Source organism: Alexandromys fortis, unplaced genomic scaffold, assembly GCF_014885135.2.
Source record: "Alexandromys fortis isolate MF-2015 unplaced genomic scaffold, M_Fortis_MF-2015_v1.1 scaffold_106, whole genome shotgun sequence".
NCBI classification, from domain to species: Eukaryota; Metazoa; Chordata; class Mammalia; order Rodentia; family Cricetidae; genus Alexandromys; species Alexandromys fortis.
In genome coordinates this window covers 5,238,740-5,258,486 of record NW_026067980.1, presented here as the reverse complement: position 1 = coordinate 5,258,486, position 19,747 = coordinate 5,238,740, and the positions used below count along the sequence as shown (strand labels likewise).

The window sequence follows — 19,747 nt, the reverse complement described above, 5'->3', positions numbered from 1 at the left end:
GGATGTGCTTCTGAGTCTATTCGCCTCAATCATCCAATTCATTTTTTAAAAAGTTAAATTGAGCACCAGCGTGTCTTCCCTCATTGGATGGAACAGGGACGTTAAACAAATGATATAATACTTTAGATAATAATGACAAGGAGTTAGCTAGAAGACAGCCCTCATTTTTATCTAATAATGCTTAGCATGTATTTATTATAATAATGGCTGCTTTAAGTGTGAGTGTCCTAGGATTTCCGTTGCATAGTCAAATTGAAAAGTTCTTTCATATGCGTCAGTAGTGTTTAGTTAAATGCACCTCCCCTGGTTTCGACCTTGGGAGCTGATGGCTCAAACAAAGAAACTGATACTCATAGAAGTGTTTTTCTTTTGTGGCTATTCCAGTTTTAGGTGGTTTCAGAGGGATTGTAGGTGTAAATTGGCCTAGTTTCATAGTCAATTATCACTCAAGATAATTTTGAATTGTTTAACAGACAGATCATAAGTAATTTTCACATACAAAAATAGGACATAATAATTAGCTTCTGTTTCCCGTGTGTGTAATTTTTCAAGATCAAATCTATAACTTGGAGCAGGTGGACATTTTGCTGTATCTGAGGTTTCACTTGTAGTCACTTCCCACTTTATCGAAAAGGTGTTGTATCGATAGCTTCATTCCTTATGAAACATATGTGTTGCTTTTAATTACACAGGTGGCTGTTTGTGTTAAGAGCACAAGGTCTTGTTCTTGACAAGCGCATTCTCAGACTGTGAGCGTTATGTCCCTAAAAGACAATTAGCCACGGAAACATGGCTTTGAGCTAAAAAACAGTGAGCAGAAAGGGGAAGTAAATCATGGCTGTGGCAGGAGGTGAACTTAGCTAGGGGCATCCGGCTGGAGCAGGAAAGCACACACATCTCTGTGCTTGCTGCTGCCCAACCAGACTTTCAGTTTTCTTTTTTTTTTAAGAACTCTTTAATGGCTTCCTGTCTGAACTATTTGGTGGTGGTGTGGGGGAGAGGGGGCGCAGTGGAGGGAGAGGCGGCCACAGAAGCCTTCAATGTCTTTCATTCTCAATTATGAGTCTATAGTCGGTACCACTGCAGAAGAAGCATTCCTATGACAGCAGCACAAACCATGGATGTAAACAAGGCTTTCAACTGCAGCATAGATCACAGACATCAACATGGCTTTTGGTGGCATCACCACCTACAGACGCCAACATAGCCCTCAACAGCATGGACTGTGGACATCAACATGGACTATAGGCCTCTACCTGGAGCCCAGGCCACAGACATCCACAGTTCCTCTGGCGGGAACATGGACCATGATCATCAACATGGTCCCAGGTGGCAGCAAAGATTACAGACATCAACATGGCCTCTATCAGGAGCATGGGACCCTCAACAACATGGCTCACAGGCCTGCATTATCATGGCCTGCAGAGGCAGCATGGACCGTAGACACTAGCATTTCAGTTTTCTTAACTCCACATGGCAACTGTAAAGACAGTTTTAATGCTGCTCATTGAGACTGTTACAAAAGTTGTGAAATATTCATATATGAGGTTTCAGCTAGAGGTCTGGGAAAAACAACGACATTTGTTGTTCTCTCTTTTTCCCCCTTCAATGTTAGGGGTTCTTCCCAGGGCCTCATGCATGGTAGCAAAGTATCACTGGGCCACAGTCATGGCCGTATGGAGATGGTGTTTATTGCTGTGCTTTCTGTGAATGGAGAGCTGTTAGCGGCTTTGCGCACAGGTGCTAGCTAGCCGCCAAGCATCCTGCGGTGCACAGGACAGCTTCCACAAACATTACTTTGACACAGATGTCAGTTGTGTTGGATCTGAGGGATCAATTAGCACATTAGATGGGCCAAATTGAAGATTCGAAAATAATAGTTTTTTATCATCATCATCTTCATCACCAACTGCTGATAGGAATCTGTTGTTCATTGCAGTTTTGGATTTTCCTTTGTTTCCATCCCCTTCTCTTTTTTAACTTGTAGGCGAATTTATCTCTGTACCTCAAAATTAGACTTTGAGCCTTTCCACTATTTTCTGTCTTTTCTCATGTATACTCATATCTGAGCAAGATTCCTTGACTTTGACTTTTTTTTTTTTCTGTTCTTAAATCAGTGTACACTCTAGAGTCAGAGTACTGGGCTTGAAACCCAGGCAACACTGCTTTCTTGAAGTGTGACCTTAAGCAACTTAATTGATTTTCTAAGCTTTTTTTTTTTTTTTTTTTTGGCATGACATGGAGATTACTAATACAACTTCTCATAGACTTACAGTGAGCGGGAAAGAAATGAGCTACATGAAACCCTTGGCTTAGTGTTGACACTGAAATGTTGGCGTATGCATCCCAATAATAAATACTGAGAAGTACATATTATTTCATAAGTAAGTAGAAGTTGCTGTGGGCTGTTTTCCTTTTTAAACATTGTTATGTAGTTGGCTTTGGCTTAAATCCATGAGAGATAAGCTGTTTTGGTTAGTAATCAAGAACACAGAAGCTCTTTCCTGCACTAACCCTGCTCTGCCCAGTTCTGTAGCCGCAGCCATGTGAAGCTCTTCAGCTTTAGAAATGTGGGCTCTCCGAATTGAAATGTGGTTAAATAGGACATCCACATTTAACAGATTTGTTACAACAAAAATAATAAAATGTCTCGGAAATTTTTATATTGCTCTTGTCTTGACATGAATTATTTTTGATGTAGTGGGTTAAATAAAACATATTATTGGAACTAATTTGAACACATACTGTTTTCCTGCTCTTTAAATGTGGCTGGTAGGATATGTAGTTTCCTCTTTGGCATGCATTAGATCTCTGTTGTACTGCTCAAGGATAACCTAACCTAAGAAGCAAGGCTCCGCAAATGGAGGTACATCTCTCCTAATCACTGTCCCTGATCGGTTCCTGGCTCACTCTCAACAAGGCAGGAGCGGGAGTCTGTCCCCCGAGCCCGATTTGTCGGGCTTGCTTGCTGACTCTGCTAGTGACTTTAGCTCATTGCTGGGACAAAATTCCCTACAATGCAATTTGAGGAAGGGTTTCTTTTGGCTCGCTGTGGGAGTGCACTGATCATGGTGGAGAAGGCAGGGGCCAAGAGTATGAGGAAGCGGAGGGAGAAGAATTCCCATTCTCTTCTTTCTGTAGCCCGAGGCTCAAAGTCCATGAAATGATGCTCATCACCTTCGGAGGGGGCTCCCCCCTCCACTTAAACAGAAATGCTCTCCTGGTTATGCTCAGGAGTGTCTTGTGCGACCCCGCATCACACCACGTTGACAGTCAGGAATAACTATTACAGAGACATTCTAAGTTGGTAAAAACAATGGTAAAAATGGCATGCCCATGACTTTGTACTCTCTTTGGAACGTGGACTTTTAAGGAAGAAATGTGGTTTCTCTGTGAAACTGCAGTTATCCTTGGAGACCTTCAATCAGGTAGCTGCTGCTGTCCCTACCGTGGAAGTATTGAGCTTTGTGGTGTGGTTACTCTTTGCTGCTTTTGTGATCTAGCCCAATAGATTTGTGGAGTTCTCACATCCTTGCAAAATCTCCTTCCATTTGATTGACTGCCTTGGGTGCAGTATTGTTTTGTTGTTTGGATGCTCCAGTGCATTCTAAAGTCTGCTTAGAGCTAACGTTACCGCACAAATTAAAGAACCCATGTGAAGCTTTTTAATACAATATTTTCTTCCAAATTTTTTGAGCTCTCATGTGTGAGGTGATTAATTCTATTTAAAGAGAAAAGTCGATTGAGACTGTTTGCATAATGTTGCTCTGCAGGTGTTGATCTCTTAATTTGTACTTCAAAGTTTCCACAAGGCACTTCAGAATTCATTTCTCAAGCTTACAGATTGATAAGTGAGATGGTATCTATTGTAAATCAGACTAAGCTTGGGAGCCTGTGACAGGCTTCTCAAGATTCTATAATTAGAAAGTAAACGGCGTATGTCCTACACGATCTGTCTTGGAGTGGACGGTCTCTGGTAGTTCTTGCTTTACGTTGTAGACATTTTGCACACATGCCTAAGTGTTAACAAATGCGCCAAAGAATCCTAAAGCTTTAGAATACTCCACCTGATGATTTTCATTGACCCTGTTTGTAGGCTTTCTTTTCTCTTTCATTTTTTTGGTGCATATTTCTGTCACAAAAGCTGAGATATATTAATGACTTGTCATATGTATTGAGTTCATACTGTGCAAAGCCATTATACTAGTTAGTAATGATCCAGTAAGTATGTCAGTTACTGGATTGACATTGGCAGTCAACATTGACCCAGGACTCTAATGGGAGAGATTTACAGTGAAAAGTTCACTTAGAGCCCAGGATGTTAAGACATTTGATGTGAGAGTATGCAAGAGCCACTGTAGCCATTGATGCATTTGTCCTTGGAGAAGTAAGTCCAGCTGATCCTCCTGAGCTGAATTATAGAAACAGCTTCTTGTTCATTTTGACTTTGGTGTTCACTGTATCTGTTTGCCATCCAGTCTCTATTAGATCGCTCTACTCTGTCCCACATCCTTTCTTTCTTTAAAAAAAAAAGTGTGTTTGTGTGTGTGTGTGTGTGCGTGGTGTGTAGGAGGTCAGGGGTATCAGATCACCTGGAGCTGGAGTTGGGGATAGTTGTGAGCTGTCATGTGGGCACTGAGAATCAAACTTGGGTCCTCTGGAAGAACAGTATGTGCTCTTAACCACTGAGCCAGCTCTCCAGTCCTATTTTGAACACATTGCCAAGAGATGGACTTTTTCTTTCATCCCACTGATGTGTGTTCTGTTGCAAAATTGGGACCAGTTCAGCTTTGCCTGTTAGGAGGGGTTATTACCATACCTCACATTGGTGTTGCTGTTATCAGAGCATCTAGGTCTATTAGTAAATGCTCTACAAACTGTTTCCCTTGTGAGAAGCCAGAGAAGCTTGTGAGCATTAAGTGGTCATTTTCTGAGCAACTCCTTTTATCTGTAATGTTGTAGAAGAATGTTCTCCTGAACTTAGGTGCTTTTAAAATGATACCTATTGTCTCATATTTTGTGGGTCAGGAGTCTGGTTCCTGTAGCTCAGTGTCTCTAACATATGGTTATGCCACCCAAAGCTCTAGTGTCTTCTGAAGACTTGAATGGGGACATCTTCCAACCTTGTCCTGAGGTTATTCAGTTCCTTGAGGGCTTTTGGACCGAGAACTTCAGTTACTCCTAGACTGTCAACTAGAGACTTCTTTTAGTCCTTGTATTTAGGCCTCTTTAGGTCAGTTTTCAGCATGGTGGCTAGCTTCCTTTAGAGCAGGTGAGAAAGAGGGAGTATAAGCAATATAGAAGCCAGAGTTTTTAATAATGCACTAACAGTTGCTCAACAGAAGCAAGTCACTAGATTTAGCCCATGCTGAAGGGAGGGGATTCCATACGGTGTGCATAACACAGGGTAGAGGCCTTTGCAAACCTGTTCTAAAAGCTGCCTTAGGTAGCACCTGCAGTGGATGTCTCCCTACTGCGACTCCTGTAAGACTAGCATTTCTTTGTTGTATTTCTTCCACTGGCCAACCTGTAAGCCTGTCCACAACAGGAGCCATGTCTGTCTTCCTCACTGCTGTGTCTGCAAGGCCTATATCATGGTTCAAAAGTGATATTCAAGACAGTTTTTTTTTGAAGGAGTGTGTAAAGCCATAGACCGAATAAAAATTTCCCCTTCTCCTCTAACTACTGCCAACCTTTTCCTCCTGCTGGATCTCTTAAACTTGCTCCAGTGCCCAACCCCTGCTTAGGTCCTTTGATATAAGAACCTATACTCAGATTTAAGAAATTATGCATCCCAACCCTGAGGGAACTAAATAAGCTTATGGTCATTTGGATTTCATGGGATTTCCATGTGCTATTTAAATTTTTTTTATCTGTTAGTTGATAGAAGTTGACTATATTCAAACTGCAAGTTACTGAACCTAGTTCTTAAAAGACCTACAAGTGTTAGTTTGATGTCTAGATATTTCCACTAATTTTTGCCTGACTTTCATGTAATTTTATGGGATCATTGACTAGAATGTAATAACCATTAGGCTGTAAAATGCTGTTGAAATGCCGGCTTGATATGAAAATAGACTATTATATGAAATTACTGATTATTTTGAATAATTTGGGAGACAACTGCTCATGCCAGGTTAATGTAAAAACTACAACTAATTGAGACATGAAGAAGAATTTATGTCCTGTATTTATCAAAGCACAATACATGACTCTAACTGGGACTGACCCTATTGATAATGGACTGAGCAGATATTAAGATTTAATTTTCGGTTCCTAAATAATGATGAGTAATTGCTATTCTTCATCATAAGCTGTCATGCTTGGGCTGTTAACATGTGTGGTTAGTCAAATAAGGATGTATGTAGAATGTGGATGTAGTAATAGCACAGATACAAAGTCTGACCAATAATGTTGGTCTCTAGGCACCCTTCCTCAGATCTCTTAGCTTTAGTTTCCTGGTCTGTTGTGAATACTACCTGAGAAAAGATGTGGCAAACTTGGTAGTTGTGTCTGGAGTTAGTGTGAGGTTGTTAGTGTTCAATGATGCATTGTTACGATGCTATTAGTTAGGGTTTGCAATCTTTTTCACGTCACTAATGTTAATTAACTTAATTTAGACATACTGCCCCTAGTGGGAGGTGTGAGCATATGATGGCCTTCACCCATAATTTTGGAGCCATGGTGTACCCCGTAACTTACACAGTTCTTAGAATTTGACAGCATGGAACACATCTTACCACAGAACTCTTCAGCTCGTTTCCCAGGGCCGGCCACTCCCTTCCCCACTCAAAGGATTTTGTTTATTTGCCTCTCATTTGGAGCATCTTGTTGAAGCCCTTTGGATATACAGATTCCCGTGGCAGAGGCGCATGTCTTGTGTAAGAAACCCAAGAACTTGAATTCTCTTAGTTCTGGCTTCCTCATCCACACCATGGGTTCGTTAGTAGTACTTGCATCTTCAGGCTGCTGTGAGAATTAATTGGATAATCCATGGGAAGGACCTGACAGCTGTGTTGGGAATTGGTGTGAACTCATTCCTGGGGCCTAGAGAGAGCTTCTTCCTACCTCGACTTTCTCTAGATGTGTCATGCATCGCAGAGTGTACTTTTGTATGTCAGGCTGGGGTGAGCTGATGGACATTTCCTTTGGCTGGACATGCCTGGCTGGACGGTGGTTCTGGGATTAATGACGTCTTTGTACACTGGTGACCCATTTGTCATTCCACCGTGGCCTATCAGGTGGGTCAGCTCCTGGTTTGAGGAGAGCTGTGGTGCGGCAGTGGAATGACAAGCGTTCTAAGAACACCAGATCTGCCTGTGTGGGAAGAGGGTGTTCGTTAACGTAAGCAGCTGAACCTGAGCCTTTGGGAGGTAGGTGAGACTGTGCTGTCTTACCGAGAGTAGGCCTTTTCATCTGGCTGTCGGAGCTTTTAGACCTTTGAACATGACCCTGCTATAGTTATATGTGTGTTTATTTATGTGTACATACGAGTGTGATCACTGAAATGTGTTTGACAGAGATTCCCAGGGTTTGTTGTGGAGTGAGAAAGCCTCTTGGTGACAAAAGGGGGCTTATACCTTGACTCCATGGAGGAAGCCTGCAGAGCTAACTGAAAGTGAAACCTATCTTGTAATTAGTTTGGGATGAATATTTGGCTTTCTTTGGTTGGTCCTGATTGGAAGTTGGAAGTACAGACAGAAAAAAAAATAGGGACAAATTTGGTCAGTTACTAACCAAATCCTGACTTTCATAGCTGGGTGCCCAGGGGTCTCAGGCCAGGGTTCTGTCTGACGTTGTTCCTTTTTGTCTTCAGGCATGTGTTCCTCTCTCTCTATCACCCAGGACAGACTAGATATCCTTGCTTTTACCTCTCAGACCTTATATCCATCATCTCCAGATTGGACTGTATTGTAAGGTCTTCTTGACCTTTGATGATTATGTCACCACGGAGTTGTTAATGGGGAGTAGCTGTGCGTAAGCACTTGAGACCCTGGGTAGAACATAATGACTGAAATCATGACCTTAGTGACAAAAATGGGAATAATTAATAGTCCTTGTAAGTAACTTCAGAACTGGAAGCATCAATTGCTTAGCTGAGGCCAAGGGAACAAATTTCACAGGTCATGAGGATAAACTAGAAAGCCAAGAGTTTCTGTAAGACTGTGTTTATTCTTTCCTGCAGGCAGGGAACGACAGACCTGCCACTGTGGTCAGCCAAGAGGAAGCTGAAAGCAGTGCATGTGTCCACTTGTGCTGGGGGCTTGAGACGGACCTGGAGCTCTTCTAGGGTGGAGGGAGTCATTAGTAACTTCTGCCAGAGTCAGCGATAGGTTTCCTAAGGACAGACCTATTTGCAGGAGAATCATCACTGGAATTGCCCTCGTCATTACCCAGCTAATCAAGGATGCTCTCATTTTGGAGCTCACGTTCGGCCATAGCACTTCATAGAACAAGTCTCTATGTGTCTTGGGATATCATTCCTAAATTTCATGGAATGTTAGTCTGAGGTCAACAGGATCAAGCCTCTTGGCCACAAAGGCCATGTCACCCACACTCATAAGTAGCTCCTTACTATGCTCCTATAAGTAAGCCCATTGAACTCATTATGTTACCAAGCTAGACTTGGGTGAAATCATTGCTTTGGTTTTCATAGTTCATATTGTGATGTGGGATTTCCCTCTGTGTGGTATGAATATGTTTTATTACCATTGGTTGTGAAAGAAGCTGTTTCTGCCAATGACTTAGTAAAGTCTGGCAGGAAATCTGAACAGAGAAATAGAAAGTAGGCAGAGTCAAAGAGACACAATGTAGCTGCCGAAGGAGAAAGATACCAGTAGGCCACAGCCTCATGAAGATACACAGGTTAATAAAACGGGTTAATTTAAGATATAAGAGTTAGCTAGAAATAGGCTTAAGCTATTGGCCAAACAGTGTTGTAATTACTATAGTTTCTGTGTGATTATTCCTGTCCGGGTAACCGGGAAATAAATGAGCAGTCTCCCCTTACAACATTGCTCCAGTAAAAGTTCATGCAGTATTCTTGCTGGCCTGATACTTGCTACATAGCCCCATTTCCTTGAACTCATAGCAGTTCTCCTCCTTCAGCCTTCCAAGTGCTGGGATTGCAGGTATGTGTTGGTACGCCCAGTTTAGAAGCTGTTTAAGTTATGCGAGGAGAGCTGCATATGGATTCGAGTCCCTTGTCATAGTTTACTATATATGTCTGCAGCAGTAGAATATAGAGTTTGAGATGAAATCCTTGAACCTATCTCTGGGCCTTCCAAATAGCCATTCTTAGGAGGATGGCTGGTATGTACCTGGGAGAGTAGACTGTGTGCCTGTAAGCACTTGTGGGAATATCTTTGGATAAGGTGAAAGAGCACACTATTAACTTAGTATCTTTTTCTTAATGTTACAAGTTGTTTTCCATGGCTCATTGGATAAAGGTGTCTGCTGCCAAGCTGGATGACCTGTATTCAATCCTTGAAATCTACGGGGAGGGGGAAAATCCACTCTTGCATGCTGTGCTCTGACCATCATCCCCTTGCCGTGCCGTGTGCCTGTGTGCACTCGTGCTTGCAGGTGCACGTGTGTGCCACACGCATGTACATGCATGCACACACAATGTAGTAACTTTTTTTTAAAAAAGCATGAAAAGGTTGTTTTCTAATCTATACTAGAAAGATCTTAAAGTTTTACTTTTTACCAAATATATGATTTTTATGGTCTGATCTACATTTATCAGAGATGTTTGGGTATGGATTTTAGAATGCTTTATCTTACTTTTAGGATTTTCTCTTTTTAACCCTCATTTATTATAGAAACACGGATCTTATAGATACTTTTGAGGAATAGAACTGTTGAAGATTTACGTTCCTTTGAACATGTGTTTAAGTTGATAAAGTTTGGTAACCCAGGTCATGTGCACTCAAAATAACTCTTAAATTCTTCTAGAAATAGAAGTCTTGTCTGGATTTAGGAAATCCCTAATTATTGCTTTGCACGCAACTAAAGTCTAAGGTTTAAATTCAGTAGTTTTCTGAATATCTTGCTCATGGTTGGTGTCCTGGTTAGGTTTTTGTTTTGTTTTGTGTTTTGTTTGTTTACTGGACAGTAGCTAGGGTCATTTGTACAGATCAATCAAGAAAATGCCCCTCCCCCCATTGACCTGTGGGAAAGCCTGTAGGGCATTTCCTTGATTAATAATTGATGTGGGAGGACCCAGCCCATGGTGTGTGGTGGCACCCCGGTGCAGGTGCGCCTGGATGGTCTAGACCGCAGGCCGAGCGAGCCACAAGGAACAGTCTAGGAAGCAGCACCTCTGTGACCTCTGCCCCTGTCTCTGTGTTGCTGCCACACTTCCTGCCCTCTCAGTGATGGACTTAATAATGGCTGTAAAGTGAAAGAGACCACTTTGCCTCCAGGTTGCTTTTGGCCATGGTGATTTGTCCCAGCGGTAGAAACTCTAAGACAGAGGGGATGGATCTTTGAATAGCAGCTGGCATTTTTGAGGTGTGGAAATGTTAATGGGAGACGGAGGGAAATAGACTGGGTGCAAGTGCACAGGGAGACGAGAGGATAAGGAGGGCGGGGAGAGCAGAACACACGGAAGCAGCAGTAGGAAAAGGAAGAGGAGGGTTTCCTGGAGAAGTCAGCTTATGTTAAGAGTCTCAGATTTTTAGATTGGGCCAAATTATTTTCTAGGAAAGCAATTTTAGATCAGAATTTTGTTTGAAGGCCTCTCCATGTGAATAAGATTAGGTCTGAGAGACTGTATTTCTCCCCTCGGCCCCACCAAAGTGCAGATAAACAATTTTCTCACAACCAGGTACTTTCTAGAGTGTCTCCGGAAGATGGTTTTGGGAAACTTATGTGGGATAGGTCTGTGAAGTGGGGTTCTGATGGAAGGACGGGAAAGAAGGAGTATTTCCTTTTTTTCCCTTTCTTCTAGAGGAAGAGAAGGGTCAGACTTAAGGAACCCATGTCTGATAACCGGGTCTGGTGAAAGTGATGTATGTATTCTGTGTCCTGTGTCTCACACCTCCAAACCTCTGTCTGGTCTCTGCAAAGGGCAGTCCGACAGGCTCTGGCCCTCCTACAGGAAACCAGAAGACTTGCCCTCTCTGGTCTAGAGCCAGTTCTCAGGGTAAATGTAGAAGAGGGAAGGAAGAGAACATTCTTTTTTCTTTTTTTATGACCCACATAAAGTTCCCCCATGTGAGCACGAATTTGGTGAGAACTATAAAACTCCCAGGCTGTGATTCTGGATTAAATAACACGTTCAACCAACACAGGGAATGTACCTCGTGGTTCTCTTTATGGGAAACAGTACTTAGAGATAGCACAACACAGGACAAAAGCAGAAAGAAGCATGGAAAGGGATGGACTAATTTCTCCAAACAGATGGGGACCGATAACCAAGCCCAGTTCTAGGAAATAAAGAGCCTACAGCCAGGAACTCAGTAAGAGTTAAGAGTAGAAGTCACCCACACACTCTTTAGCATTGCACGCAGACTTGGCGCTCTGTGACAGCAAAGCACAAGGGACCTCTTTGGGTACTACATGCAGTTTCTAGCTGAGTCCATAGCAACAGACGGTGCAGACCATATCTCTAGGGACCAAGACATTTCCAGGTCAACTGAAAGGAAACAAAGACTACCCAAAGGAAAGCGAGCAGATGGTGTTTATCAAGGATGTGGTGCAGCAAGAGCTCCCACCAACATCTCCGGTGTTTGGCATAGGCTCCAGCGGGCAGAGCAGAGGGAAAGCTGCACTCATAAGAAGGTGTCAGGTTCACGCTCTGATTGGTGGTCACTGTCATGCAGAAGGAGGTGAGCTCGCTAGAAGTGAGTGGTCTTACATGATGGGTCTGGGGGAGAACAGAATCTTTGTTTGGAAGCAGAGGCACTAATGAGGAAGAGCTCAGTCACTGACCCAATCCTGACTTCCCAGAACAGTGACTATAGAGGTTGTGGCCTGGCTTTCCCGGCAGGTTGCTATGGAGAGGGGGCCAGAAATGTTGGTTTTAGTCCCTCAATAAATATCAGTGAAGGCCCAATTAATTGGGGGCGTACACATACCATGGATTAACCCTAGCTAACAAATACTGTGTTTTGATTTTATCCCCTAGCAGAGGATCAGCAATGATTTTTTTTGTAAGCGACTACATAAAAATAGACATAGGTACATGCAAGTGAATAGGCGTAGCTGTGTTCCAATAAAACTTTATTATTAACCTTGGAATTTGAGTTAAATAATTTCCGTGTCATGAAATATTCTTTTTTTAACCATTAAAAATATTAAAAGTGATGTAACTTCATCTTTGTCAGTGCACATAACGGCACCTTACAGTCTACTGGGGATCTGGCTACAGAAGGCCCTGGGTGTTTGGCAGTACTGTGGCCTCTGTCCATTGCCAGCTGGCCAAGGTGCCTATGAGCCACTTTGAGCCCAGTGAGTACATCCATTGTTATCGGATAGAGAAGAACATTAACATTGTCTACAAAGGGCTGAACCAACCTCCGATTCTCAGAGAAGATCGCGTATAGATGCCTGGATGACCCAGCCAACCAGGAGATTGAGCAAGGAAAGATGTCCTGTATCTCTGGCCTGAGCAGGTGGCCACTGAGGATCAAACAGCCCAGATGGCTATGCTACAATTCATTAGCAGTGGACTGCCCAAGGTGGCCGTGCCATCAAACATCCACTGTGATTATCCGATTGAGGCCCAGCTTGTCAGTGAGAAAGACCTGCATCAGGCCAAGGACAGAAATCAAGAAGTGTATTGTTTCCTGACAATTGCAGGTGCCAAGTATGGCATGGGCTTCTGGAGGCATGGATCTAGACTAATTCACCAGATCACCCTGGAGTTCTTCTGATTGGCACTGACTTCCACACCCCTAATGGTGGTGGCTGCGGGGGGAGGGGGGTGCATTGGAGGAGGGGTGCTGATGGCGTGAATGTCATGGCTGGGATCCCCTGGGAGCTGAAGTGTCCAGGGTGATTGGTGTGAAGCTGATGGGCTCCCTTTCTGGTTGGACCTTACCCAAGGATGTGATCCTGAAAGTGGCAGATATCTCATAATGAAAGGTGGCCCAGGTGCTGTTGTAGACTACGATGGCCTGGTGTTGGCTTCACCTCCTGTACTGGTATAGCAACAATCTACAGTAAGGGTGCAGAAATTGGGGCTACATCAGTGTTCCCATCCAACCACAGGAAGTAGAAGTACTGAGTAGGACTGTCTGAACAAACAGACAATGCCAATCTAGCTGAACAATTTGAAGATCACTTAGTGTCAGACCCTGACTGCCAGTATGACCAAGTGATTGAAATTAACCTCAACAAGCTAAAGCCGCATATCGATGGGCCCTTACCCCCGACTTGGCTTACCCAGTGGTAGAAGTGGGCATTGTGGCAGAGAAGGAAGCTGGCGTCTGTGACATCAGAGTGGGTTTGATTGGCAGTTGTGCCAATCTAGGCTCTGGGAACTTGGGATGGTCAGCAGCTGTGGATAGCAAGCACTGGCCCATGGACACAAGTACAAATCCTACTTCACCATCACACCAGGCTCTGAACAGATCCACACCACCGTTGAGCAGGATGGCTGTTCACAGATTCTGAGGGATGTGGGTGGTATCGTCTTGACCAATGCCTGTGGCTCAGAAGAGTGGTGCAGACAAGACATTAATAAGGGGGAAGAGAATACAATCGTTACCTCCTACAATAAATAGGAGCTTCACAGGCTGCAGTGATGTGAATTCTGAGACCCATACCATTGTCACAGAGATTGTCACAGTCCTGGCCATTGTGGAAACTCTTACGTTCAACCCAGAAACTGACTTCTTGATGGGCAAGGCTGGCAAGAAGTCAAAGCTGGAGGCTCCAGATGCAGATGAGCTTCCAAGATCAGACTGACCCAGGGCAGCACATCTACTAGCAACCCCCACCCCCGCCCAAGGACAGCAGTGGCAGCGCGTGGACATAAGGATGAGTAATTTGGTCCTGAGAGGCACTCTGAGTGCAGGAATGCCAGCAGTCTTCCTCCAGAGTCCCTGGCTTCATCATTAGTCTCGTTTGGGTCCTTAAACCACAGCCCCATAGGGACTCAGACGGCAGCCGCTGAGGTTCACCCAGGTACAGCCAGCGCCCACCTCCCTGTACCGATTATGTCTACAAAGGCAGCACCATAAAGTTCATTAGAAGAATTTGGGGAAGACTGGAAAAGCTTAGCAAGGAGAACGGATGCATGCCTTGCCACCACGGTTCATCTGCTTGGTGGTTGGGTGCCTGCATTCCCTGTCTTTCTCTCACCAATATTTTATGTACGTGTTGCCCATATTTTTTAACACTTTTGCTGAGTTATAATTTACATGTAATACAACTCAGCTGTTCAAATTGTACATCATAATGGGTTTTGGTGTAAACTATGCATTTTTATAAATGTGTTATTTAAAAATGTTAACTGTGCTATTTAATAGTGTTATTCATATAATTATAATGATATAATTATAATTGTACACAATTTGCCACCAGTTTTCTAGTTTTAATCACTCCATGGAAAATTTATAGCCTTTTAGTAATAACTCTAACTCCCTAGTCTTTTCTTTCCCTTCATCCCCTGGTAACTGCAAATATTTATATACATATATATGCACACACACTATGGATTTGAACATTCCAGGTACTTCATATGAGTAGAATCGTGTGATACTTGTTCTGCTTTCTTCAGTCCATTTGCTTAGTCTAAGATGTACATTCTGTTTTCTGGCCCATGTCTTCCTTTAATAGCGTCTTCTGAGGCTGTTTCTGGGTAGGCAGACGCTAGGAAGTGGAGGTGGGCCAACTCTTATCAAAATCTAAACTCTTATTTAGATTTTGTTGTGTAGGCAGCAAGAGTAGTAAACTTTCTTTTCCCTCCCTCCCTCTCTCCTCCCCTCTTTTCTTCCCTTTCTCCCTTCCTCTACCTCCCTTCCTCCTCCCTCCCTCCCTCTGGCTTCCCCCCCTCTCTCCCTCCCTTCCCCTTCTCTTCCCCTCTCTCTATCATCCCTGTCTCCTCCCCTCCTTCTCTCCTCCCTCCCTCTCTCTGTCCTTCCCCCTCCCTCTCGCCCTCCCTCTCTCTCTACCTCCTCCCTCTTTTCCGTTTCTCTCACCCATGCTCCCTTTTCTTTATCCCCTCCTTACAACTTTCTCTTTTCTTTTCCCTGTTTCCTTCTCTCCCCTTTCCTCTCCAGGGGGAGGTGTAGTGTTGAGTGTGGACCTTGACTTATGGGGAACTTGCCCCCGTCCTTCGGATAGAAGCTCTTCTCGTGCTAGTGAGACGACATCTTCTTCTCTTCCGTACCCGTGGCATGTGTGATCTCCATGGAGTCTTGGGGAGAACCTCTGATTGCTGAGCCATGACTTGTAGCCCATCGTGGGAGTAATTCTTAGGATAACAAGAGTGCTCTTCTTGCAGGCCCGATTGTTCCCTGGGTTGTACTTTGGCTTCCATGACCCTCATATGTTATTTGTGATGCATTGATGCGATACATCACATGCTGTAATTCATCGCATGAGCATGACCTCCATTTTTATAGATGTCCATTTATATAAATATAGCACACTGTCTGCTGCATAGCCCAGCTTAGCTGCCACTGTCTACTATTAGTGATGGCTCTCTTTTTGTTCTAAGCGTAAAAAATTCAAAGGTATGATTAGTGTGTGTGTGAAAGAGGGAGAGAGAGAGAGAGAGAGAGAGAGAGAGAGAGAGAGAGAGAGAGAGAGAGAGAAAGAATATGTTGGGAGATATTGGGAGTTGGTTATTTCTACCATGGGAGTCCCAGAATTAAACTCAGGTCATCAGCCTTGATGGCAAATGCCTTTGTCTAATCAACCATTTTGCAAGTCCTAATTTTTTTTAAAGCTCTTTCTATTTGTATTTATTATAGCATGGATTCTAATTGGTCTTAATAAATAAAACCTGGAGTCAGGTATTGGGGGTAAAAGCGGAAGGTTCAGAGAGACAGTATGGCCAGCCACTAGAGTATTCTTACCTCTACTTACCTCTGCTCAGACCAAAGGGGCGATTCTGTCCTCAGACTGTCTCCTCAGACTTTGTCCTCTGACTGCAGGGGCGATCCTCAGACTGCAACTGTCTCCACCAAACCTCAGGCTGCATGATCTTCTGTCTCCTCCGGCCTTATAGTCCTCTCTCCACACAGCCACATCACGCCTGTCTCCTCCTCCCTAGTGCTGGGATTAAAGGCCTGGGATCCCAAGTGCTGGGATCACCACTGTGTGAGCTGTTTCTCTTTTAGACAGATTGAATCTTGTGTAGCCCATGATGGCCTTGAACTCACAAAGATTTCTCTGCCTCAGTCTCCAGCGTCCTGGGATTAAAGGTGTGTGCCACCACTCCCTGGCCTCAAGTGGCTTAGCTTTACGCTCTGATCTTCAGGCAAGTTTTATTGGTCAAAACATTAACAAACTATCACTTCAATTTACGTTTGGTTTACATTACATGTTGTGTGTATGTCCCACCGTGCACAGTGTAGATTAGAGAACAGCTGTGGGAGTGGGCTATCTCCTTCCACCCGGTTGTCATTCTTGGCAGCCTGGTGTCTGGCCAGCCCCACCTCTGAATTTTTAAGGTCCTTCTCTGGAGCCCACAGTCTGATATCCTCAGCTGCCAATCAGACTTACTATTTTTGTTTTTAATTTTTTGGTTACTTTCCCTTTCTTATCTCTCTTAGTTGAGTTCTTGAAGCAGAATGTTGAGTCTTGACCGTCTACGTTTGGATTCAGTTGGTCTCTGTTGGTGACCTTTGCTTTCGAAGCTTTCTTTTATTTTTCTTACTGGTTCAGACAGCGTACCCGTATTCAGTGTGGTGTCCTAGATGTTGGTGACACTAAGCTGCTGTTTTGCATGTGAGTGATTTTTGTCTTGTTGGAGCCCTTTCAGGCGCCATCTTTCCTTTCGTATGCTTCAGGGCAGGGTTGGTATCTTTGTCTGCCTGGCCGTCCTCACCAACCTACATGCTTCAGGACATTCAGTGGACCTTCCCCATTTATCTTTCTTTTCTAGTCTGTCCTGGGGCAGCAGCTGCCTCCACAGGCTCTCACAGTCCATAGTTTGCCTCCAACTCCCCCGCAGCTTCACAGCATGGTTGAAGAGAATTCCTGATCAGCTCCGTGTTCTCTCTAGTCCTACTCTACTTCTCTTGTGTCTCAGCCATGCACAGCCCTCTTCCTCCCTCAGCTCAGGAGGATCTTTCCTATCCTCATGCTTCCATTGCCCGTTTCCCTCTTTCTTGTCCTCTGGCGCTCAGCCCTTACACGGCCTCTTCAGCAACCGGCTTTCTTATTCACCTTCCTCAATGGTACTTGGCTACCATACTATTTTTATTTCAGCTTTGGAGAGCAGTTTCCCACTTTGTCTCTTCTTTTCCCATTACTATGTGCTCCTTGAGAAGTCAGCCAACCCTACTCTGTATTTTTAAGACCCCACATCTGTTACAGAGCTTCGAGATGGCAAGGATTATTAAAAAAAAAAAAAAACTCTTGTTACCACGTGGGTAGAGTTTAAATCCAGACTTCCTGTTAGGGTTTGAATAGGTAATTTTTTTTTCTGGTTCCTGATCTGTGAAGTGGAAGTAAGAATACATGCCTTGCCTATTAGTTATAGATATTTAAACTGCATCCTAATAAGAGTTTCTTATGCAGAGCAGTGCTGTACAGTGCTTATGATCCGGTGGTTCTGGTATTTGATTATTTCCCCTGAAATTCTTTGCTTTTTGCCCCCCCCCCCGGTCTCTTTTCTAAACTGTATATTCTTGGCATGGGTAGGAAGGTTTGATGTAGGAGGGTGACAAGAAAAAAAAGGAGAAAGGAAATTGAGACATTGCCTTCATTGGGCAGCAGCGTTCTAATTTTAACTCAGCAGTTGTTCTGTGGTAGACTTCCCAGTCTGGCTCTGTGCTCTAGCCATGGCGATGCTATGGTGGAGTTTTTAGCAAAGAAACCAGATTTTGCACATGTGCACACTTTTGCAAATTCACGCACCCATGGTGAGGTAGATTTCTACCAAATAAGCTATCCACTTGTCAAAATGTCACCTTAGGCCATTCATTGTTCCTAGTCATTTTATCGCTCAACTTTCCTGTTAAGCTTTCCATTCGGAACCAGATGTTCTTCAGGTCACCTTCAGGGCAACAGGTGGACATTAACAGGAGTACTAATTACAGCTTCAGGTACTGAGTTCCTATGAGGAGTCTACAGAATATGATTTCATTTTACCTTTATGATAAACTCAGGGAGCAAGTGCCATTCTTCTGTTTGAGTCAAGGAAAGCAAGGCGTGGAGACGGTAGACTTGCCCATGACCCTTTACTGAGGAAAGCTGACAGGTGACACGGAGCCTGACTTGAGGTCTCATCGTCTAGGCTGCTAGGATTCAGTGTGTATTGCATCTCTAAGGATGCAGCTGCCCTTTGAAAAGCAAGCTATACATGACCAGCTTTGTAATGTTGCAATAGCTGTAGTACGGAACTACACTGAATTTGCAAGCTAGAAAGTCGCCTTGCATTGTAGCTGGTTCCAGAATGGCTGTGTGGTGCCTCTCTTACCTAGTAATAACTACGGAGAGTTTAAAGAATCATTACACAAGGTAAAACTACAGCCAAGGGCCCAGTTTTTCTATTGTGTTTAGTATTAAAATATGTCAGAGGATAGAGAAGGATGAGGGACACTACTGGGTGCATCACTTAGAAATACAATTTCCTTTAATCAAGAAACCACAGTGCCCCCTGTGCCACAGTTGGTTTTGTTCTCGTATTCTAGAGAGGGACTTGAGGGGGAGTGGGGTTCAAGTTCACTCCGGCATCACTAATTGCTTGGTACCAAGCCGTATGCACAGAGTGCCAACTCGAGGAGAACAGCACCTGTTCTGTTGTCAGGATCCACTGCCTCTTTCTTGTGTAGTCTGCAAGGAAGGTTACCTTTTATTTTAAAAGGTCAAGGCAGAAGTCCTAGAGAAGAGGAGACTTGTAAATGGTGTAGTTCTATTTGGCAGGTTGTTATCTCTAAATATAATCACGTATGCATGCAATGGGTCATAAATGGATGGGCTTCTGGGAAGCAATTTCCTTGATGCTTGCAGTCTTTTTTTAGATTTTAAAAAATTGCCTTATGCTATGATATGGTGATCATTAATCCCACAGAATTTAAGGTCTCATAGCTCAATGAGAATGAGAATGGACTGGAATACTTTTTTCCACCTGTGCATAGCAATGGCGGACTGCTCAGTGTATATGCAGGTCTGCCTGTGAAACCTGCCTTGGCAGCCAGATGCTGCAGGGGCCTCATCAGTATCATCTGTGGATATGTGTGAATAGCAAGGGATCCAGAACACCATTTTGAATATTAATACTGAAGACTGTGGAATAAAATTTCTGGGTGCCTAATAAGCAGAGTCTAGCTTCTAACAGATCCCCAAAAGGTTGCTGTTACTGTGGACACACATGAACTATGTGGGTGACCAGGAGAGCATTTCTAGGTCTTTAGAGCCCTCTGATTTTTATATAAAAACATGGGCACTAACTTTTAAAATGCTGAGTTACAGAAGGTAGAGTAGAGAGGTTGCAAGCCTTATGGAAAATGTAAGGCTTGTAAAAATATTATTTACTCTTTGATTGTTTATTGAAGCGTGTAGCGCACAATGTCTGCTCTACACACTATGGCATGGTCCACTCTATGGGACTGGACGCGAG

The 19,747-nt window shown here is 43.7% G+C and overlaps 1 protein-coding gene and 1 pseudogene across 4 annotated transcripts in view; both read left to right on the top strand.

Annotated features, from left to right (window-relative positions):
• The window catches only part of Erc2 (ELKS/RAB6-interacting/CAST family member 2), an 875,988-nt gene that overhangs the window by 73,966 nt on the left and 782,275 nt on the right, over positions 1–19,747 (top strand). The window lies entirely within an intron of this gene.
• On the top strand, positions 11,681–13,939 carry LOC126511179 (aconitate hydratase, mitochondrial-like; annotated as a pseudogene).